A 7,781-nucleotide genomic window follows, 5' to 3' on the forward strand; every position below is an offset into this window, starting at 1 on the left:
ATCTAACTGCCTCTATCTCCCCAGGCTGGGTTTACAAGTGAGCACTACTATGCTTCCTTGCCTCCTTCTGTGGTCTGAGAATAGAACCTAGGTCTCAGTGCTTGCAAGGCAAATACTTCATTGACACACACTCTCTCCAGCTCCAATGATCAAGTTCTTTATATTTGTAAGCCATATTACAGTTTGTAAGGAGTGTTTACTTGCAAAATTTTATTTGAGGCTCAGTGAACCTTTTGGAAAGAAAGAACAAGAATTATCAATTCTATTTGCATAAATGGAAATTAAGGCACATTTAAGCAGAAGTCCTTTGCCCATCCCCATAAAACTAGATATCAGGATGATATGCAGTTCTCTTACTACATTTTATCCTCTCTCAGCTCTCCTTAACTTAAGCATGATGGTTGTAGGAGGGATTTTCTTCCTAAGTCAATTTAACATACTGACTTTCTCAAACCCAACTGCATTAACTGTTACATTATACCTAGGAAACTTATCTACTGTATTTACTGCCATCAGTAATTTTACTGCAATGATATTAAAAAAATATAGCATTCTCAACATCAAGTGAACTTGTGTTACGTTTTCCATCAGTTCATAAATATTTTTCAATTTTTGTACAGATACTAACTTTTTTGTGGGCCTGGAATTTACTGTAGAGGGAATCCTAAATAGGCATTTATTTGATAGTGTTCTAGACTAAGACTGGGCTTGCAAGAAGCACAATCCTCTTGAGCAAATCAAGGGCCCATCTTAAATAGTGAAGGTTGAGCTATCAAGAAGAGCTGGCTACTGACCCACTCAGATATCTTCCAGGCCCAGATCCAGGGCTTTGAGATGGCTCACACAAACATCTACCTATTGATGAACTGCCAGAGCATATGAAGGAGCTGGTCCTACAGATCCAAAGCTTGAGGATCTCTATGACACCAGGTAACAACAGGATATCCAAGAGGAGTTCCGGTGAGGTTTCAGTGTCTATGCTATAGCAGAAGCCAGAGGTCTTGAACTAGAGCAGTGACTCATTGTAATGAACATAGGCAAGCAAAGAACTATGGACAAAAGGATATATTGTAGGATACACTGTGACACACTACAGCTTCCAGAAGATTCTTTTCTTTCTTATGGGGGGGGGGAGGTTGCAAGGATGAGGGTCAGGGTATGGCAGAGCAGAGAGATGAGTAGGACTGGATTGCTCATGTGAAATTCATAGAGAATCAATAAAAAGGTTTTTTTAAGAGAGACATTTTGTGTATATTGCCTAACTAAACTTATTTTTGTATATATTCCAAATCCAATAGATAAATCCTTTTGGTTTTTTTTCCCAAATAATATTTATTACACCCTTTGTTCCCTGTTCGTGCTAATGTGCTAATGCTGGCTCTTAGCACATCTTCCCTAAGTCTTTTTAAATTTATTATTTCTTTTACTTTTGTGTAAATAGTACAATTATATAATTTCCTTTTCTTTCATCTCTTTAGTCCCTCATAAACAACCTTCCTTGCTCTTTTTCTAACTTACGATATCTTTTATTCATTAATTGTTGTTAAATGTATAAATGCATATGTATTCACCTATATTCCTAAATACAACATGCTCAGTTTGTTTAATGTTATGTATACTTACTAAGTCTTTGGCCACAGGATTTTTTTTCTTTTCTTTTCTTTTTAAAACTAATTTATTTATTTACGCCAAATGCTACCCTTTTCCTATTTCCATATCACAGACACCCTCCCCATCTCTCCTCCCCTTCTCTTCAATTTTTAAAATTCTTTAGGAAACTATTAGTTTTGTTTTACACTATCCTGTCACAATATAAATAAAAACTGAGTCAGGTGACAGCAGATGCTGGCAAGGATGTGGAGAAAGAGAAATACTCCTCCATTGCTGATGGGATTGCAAGCTGGTACAACCACTCTGGAAATTAGATTGGCAGTTCCTCAGAAAATTTGACATAGTACTACCAGAAGATCCAACAATATCACTGCTGGGCATATACCCAGAAGATGCTCCAACTTGTAATAAGGACACATGCTCCACTATGTTCATAGCAGCCTTATTTATAAAAAGCCAGAAGCTGGAAAGAATCCAGATATCCCTCAACAGAGGAATAAATACAGAAAATGTGGCACATTTTCACAGGGAAGTATTATGCACCTATTAAAAACAATGAATTTATGAAATATTTAGAGAAATGGATGAATCTGGAGGATATCATCCTAAGTGAGGTAACCCAATCACAAGAGAGCACACATGATATGCACTCACTGATAAGTGGATATTAGCCCAGAATCTCAGAATATCCAAGATACAATTTGCAAAACATATGAAACTCAAGAAGAAGGAAGATCTAATTGTGAATACTTCAATCTTTCTTAGAAGGGAGAACAAAATACCCATGGAAGGAGTTACAGAGACAAATTTTGGAGCAGAGACTGAAGGAATGACCATCCGGAGACTGCCCCTCCTGGGGATCCATCCCATAAACAACCACCAAACCCAGATACTACTGCATATGCCAACAAGATTTTGCTGACAGGAGCCTGATATAGCTGTCTCCTGAGAGGCTCTCAGAAGTGGATGCTCACAGTCATCCATTGTTGGAGCACAGGGTCCCCAATGAAGGAGCTAGTGAAAGTACCCAAGGAGCTGAAGGGGTTTGCAGCCCCATAGGAGGAACAACAATATGAACTAACCAGTGCTCCCAGAACTACCTCAAACTAAACCACCAATAAAAAACAAAACAAAACAACAACAACAAAAGCACATGGTGGGTATCGTGGCTCTAGCTGCATATGTAGTAGAGGATGGTCTAGTTGGTCATCAATGGGAGAAGAGGCCCTTGGTCCTGTGGAGGTTTTATGCCCCACTATAGGGGAATGCCAGAGACAGGAAGCAGGAGTGGGTGGGTTGGGGAACAGGGGGAGGGGATAGGGGATTTTTGGAGGGGAAATTAGGAAAGGGGATAACATTTGAAATATAAATAAAGAAAATATTTAATAAAAAAGGAAAAGAAAAGAAAAATCTTGAAAAGCTTGGAAAAACTGAGAAATTTTGTTAATATTTTTAATTGTAAATTATAGCAATGTAACTATCATATATGAATATAAGTAACACATTACAAAGCATAAGTAACGAAAATTAAAAGACTGGGGCCTAGGGCAGTGTAGCAGAGGTAGTTCTGTGCAGAGGGTCTGAAAGCCATTGAGTGGAGTCGTGAATGTAAAACCTTAATGACAGTGGAGACCACATGGTATTGGAAATCCGTGGGATTTCCAATGGGAATCAACCACACATGGGAAATCCTCCAAAGAGGTATACAGTGGAACCAACCTAAGCCCAAGAGAGATGCCATGTGTACTGCACTTAAGGGCCAGAGTGGTATTGTATCACTATTCCATAGACAGAAAGGATCATGGACTGTGTAAGAGAAAATGAGCTGAGCACAAGCAAGCAGGCAGGCAAGCAAGCAAGCAAGCAAGCAACATACATGTGTTTGTTTGTCTCTGTGCTCAACTGCAGATATGATGTAAATAGTGATGCCTCTTCACCATGACATAATCTCAAGAATGGACTCAATCTAAAATTGTGAACCTGAATAACCCCTATCCCTATGATACTTCTTGTCAGGGAATTTTATCATAGCCCCCAAATGAAACTAGAGAGGGATCTGAACTCAGATGCCCGTCATTGTGCACTAAGCACTTTACCAGTAGAATTATGTTCACAGTCAACTTCCTTTTCTCTTCAAAGTCTTTCAACTTTTGGCTCTCAGTTGTTGGGTATTCTTAACAGTGGAGTATATATTATTTGAAATAAAATATTACCTAAACATGAGGTTAATAAGGACAACAAAAATACATATGTTAATATGGATGGAGTAGAACCTAGGAGTTCTCAACTCTACACAAAGAGCTACAGGTAAGTTCTTTTGTGATTGGGTTACCTCACTCAGGATGATGCCCTCCAGGTCCATCCATTTGCCTAGGAATTTCATAAATTCACTGTTTTTAATAGCTGAGTAGTACTCCATTGTGTAAATGTACCACATTTTCTGTGTCCATTCCTCTGTTGAGGGGCATCTGGGTTCTTTCCAGCTTCGGGCTATTATAAATAAGGCTGCTATGAACATAGTGGAGCATGTGTCCTTCTTACCAGTTGGAACATCTTCTGGATATATGCCCAGGAGAGGTATTGCAGGATCCTCCAGTAGTACTATGTCCAATTTTCTGAGGAACTGCCAGACTTATTTCCAGAGTGGTTATACAAGCTTGCAATTCCACCAACAATGGAGGAGTGTTCCTCTTTCTCCACATCCTCCCCAGCAATTGCTGTCACCTGAATTTTTGATTTTAGCCATTCTGACTGCTGTGAGGTGGAACCTCAGGGTTGTTTTGATTTGCATTTCCCTGATGATTAAGGATGTTGAACATTTTTTTCAGGTGCTTCTCTGTCATTTGGTATTCCTCAGGTAAGAATTCTTTGTTCAGCTCTGAGCCCCATTTTTTAATGGGGTTATTTGATTTTCTGGAGCCCACCTTCTTGAGTTCTTTATATATATTGGATATTAGTCCTCTATCTGATTTAGGATAGGTAAAGATCCTTTCCCAATCTGTTGGTGGCCTTTTTGTCTTTTTGTCTTTTGCCTTGCAGAAGCTTTGCAATTTTATGCCATTTGCCAATTCTCGATCCACAAGCCATTGCTGTTCTCTTCAGGAATTTTCCCCCGGTACCCATATCTTCGAGGCTTTTCCCTACCTTCTCCTCTATAAGTTTCAGTGTCTCTGGTTTCATGTGGAGTTCCTTAATCCACTTAGTTTTGACCTTAGTTCAAGGAGATAGGAATGGATCAATTCACATTCTTCTACATGCTAACCACCAGTTGTGCCAGCACCATTTGTTGAAAATGCTGTCTTTTTTCCACTCATGGATAAGTGGATATTAGCCCAGAAACTTAGGATACCCAAGATATAAGATACAATTTGCAAAACACATGAAACTCAAGAAGAACGAAGACCAAAGTTTGGACACTTTGCCCCTTCTTAAAATTGGGAACAAAACACCCATGGAAGGTGTTACAGAGACACAATTTGGAGCTGAGACGAAAGGATGGACCATCTAGAGACTGCCATATCCGGGGATCCATCCCATAATCAACCTCCAAACACTGACACCATTGTATACACTAGCAAGATTTTGCTGAAAGGACCCAGATATAGCTGTCTCTTGTGAGACAATGCCTGGGCCTAGCAAACACAGAAGTGGATGCTCACAGTCAGCTATTGGATGGATCACAGGGCCCCCAATGGAGGAGCTAGAGAAAGTACCCAAGGAGCTAAAGGGATATGCAACCCTATACGTGGAACAACAATATGAACTACCCAGTATCCCCCAGAGCTCATGTCTCTAGCTGCATATGTAGCAGAAGTTGGCCTAGTCGGCCATCAGTGGAAAGAGAGGCCCATTGGTCATGCAAACTTTATCTGCCTCAGTACAAGGGAATGCCAGGGCCAAGAAGTGGGAGTGGGAGGGTGGGGGATTGGATGGGGGAGTGGGTGGGGGACTTTTGGGATAGCATTGGAAATGTAAATGAAATAAATACCTAACTAAAAATACAAAGAGCTGCAGTTAGCTAAGGGATACTAAGTGCAGGAGAAATAAAAAATTCTTCCCTCAGAAGTACACCAATTGGATCCAATTTTTCAATCCACTCATCCCTTCAGTGTTTCTGTATTCATGAGTTGAAGTCACTTCACATTACTACTTATTATTGACATATATTATTAATTACTATAAGTTTGTTGGTTGCTTTCTGGTTGGTCCAGTTATTGTTTGTTCTTTACTTTCTCCCCATAAGTTCCAGGGATTTGCTAGTTTTCTGTTGTGGTCATGATGGATTCCTTCCTAGCTCTCCATTAAGCCAACCCCTGAATTTTTCCTGTGCTTTTATGTTGAAACTTCCCCCTCCTCCTCCTCCTCCTCCTCCTCCTCCTCCTCCTCCTTATAATATTTGTTTCAGTACCTTTTGTGGTGCTGTCTTGGTGGTAATGAACTGCCTTAGTTTGTTCTTGTCTCAAAATATTATTTCTTTGTGAATTTTAAAAGATAGGTTTGTTTAAAAGTCACTCACATTTGATGGTTACTTACTTTTAGGGCTTGAAATAGCAGACCATACTTTATGGGTATTGAGAAAAGCTGATGGAGAATCTGGCATTACTCTGATATTCCTGCTTCTATAGGTGAGATGGCGTTTTTTTCTTAGTTATTACTGCTTCATTGTACTTTGGATATCTTAAATATAATCTGTCATGGAGAAATTCTTCTCTGACTATGTCTATTTAGGGTTGCTAGACGGCTATTGTGTTTGAATCTGTTTCTTTCTCTAAATTTGATACATTTCTTTATTGAATAGAGTTGCTATACCTTTGATGTTTCCCTCAGCTCCTTCTGTCTCATAGTTTTTTAAGGTACATCTTTTGATTCCATCCCAGAGTTTTTGGACACTTGCCATAGTCATTCACTTTTTCCCCTTATTTACATTTGAATGTAGTTGTTTTTCAATATTGTCCCCACTTTTTTTCCTCCTTGCTCTAGTCTATGGGCTATATTTCCTACTATATTTGCATTTGATTCATTTAGCTTTTCTTTTAAAATTTATTAATTGTTCTCTCCTATATTTTGTCCTGACTGTAATTTTCCCTCCCTCGCCTCCCCCAGAATCTCCCCCACATCTCTTCCCCAGATCCACACCACTTCATCTACTCTCAACAAAAGAGAAGGCCTTCCAGGGACATCAACCAAAACAACACACAATAAGACCAGACAAATATTACATCAAAGTTGAACTTAATCCTAAAGGCAATCCAAAGAATCAGAGACAATCCAAGATCCCACTGTTAAGAATTGTACAAGAAAACTGAGCAATCCAATTATAACCATATGCAGAGGACCTAGTTCAGATCCATGCAGACTCCCTGATCTCCGTGAGCTCATTAAGTCCCAGGTAGTTGATTCTGTGGACCATGTTCTTGGGGTGTCCATGATTTCACTGGATCCTCTAATCCTCCCTTTCTCTCCTCCATAGGGCTCCTAGAACTCTGTCTAATATTTGGCAGTGGGACTCTGTCTGTTTCAATCAGTTGCTGGATGAAGTTTCTCTGCTCTCTCATAGTTATTATGCTATATTCCAGTCCCGGCATATCCCACAGGCATGGCAAACTGTAGGTCTGATTTTTTTGGCTGGTTAGTGTTCCAATCCCTCCACTTGAGGTTTTTCCTTGTTACAGAGGATAACCCATTTCAGAATCCAAGTCTCCCATTAGTACTAATCTTCACTAGTGTCACCTTTGTAGATTCTATGGAGTTTCCATTGCACTAGGTTTTTACCTCACTCCCCAAACATCCCCCAAGTTCCAATAGTCTCTACCAGTATTCTCTCCCTCTATCCCCCCTACCTGATCCCTCCTGCTCCAATCTCCACCCACTCCCATTGTTTCTTGACCATATGAGATTCCTCTGTTGAGAATTCCCTATTTAGGTCTATACTGAATTTTTACTTGGATTATTTAGTTTTTTGATGGCTAGTTCTTGAATTTGTTATATATTTTTGATATTATCTCTCTGTCAGATGTGGAGTTGCTGTTTTGTCCTATCAACCATGCCCCTTGCCTAACAGAAGCTTTTCTGCTTTGTGAGGTCTCATTTATTAATTGTTGATTTAGTGTCTGTGCTATTACTGTTTAGTTCAGAAATTTCTCTCTCATGCCAATTCATTCAAGGCTATC

The sequence above is a fragment of the Mus caroli genome, unplaced genomic scaffold (genome assembly GCF_978045245.1).
Source record: "Mus caroli unplaced genomic scaffold, Mus_caroli_1 scaffold_1, whole genome shotgun sequence".
In the NCBI taxonomy this organism is placed as follows: Eukaryota; Metazoa; Chordata; class Mammalia; order Rodentia; family Muridae; genus Mus; species Mus caroli.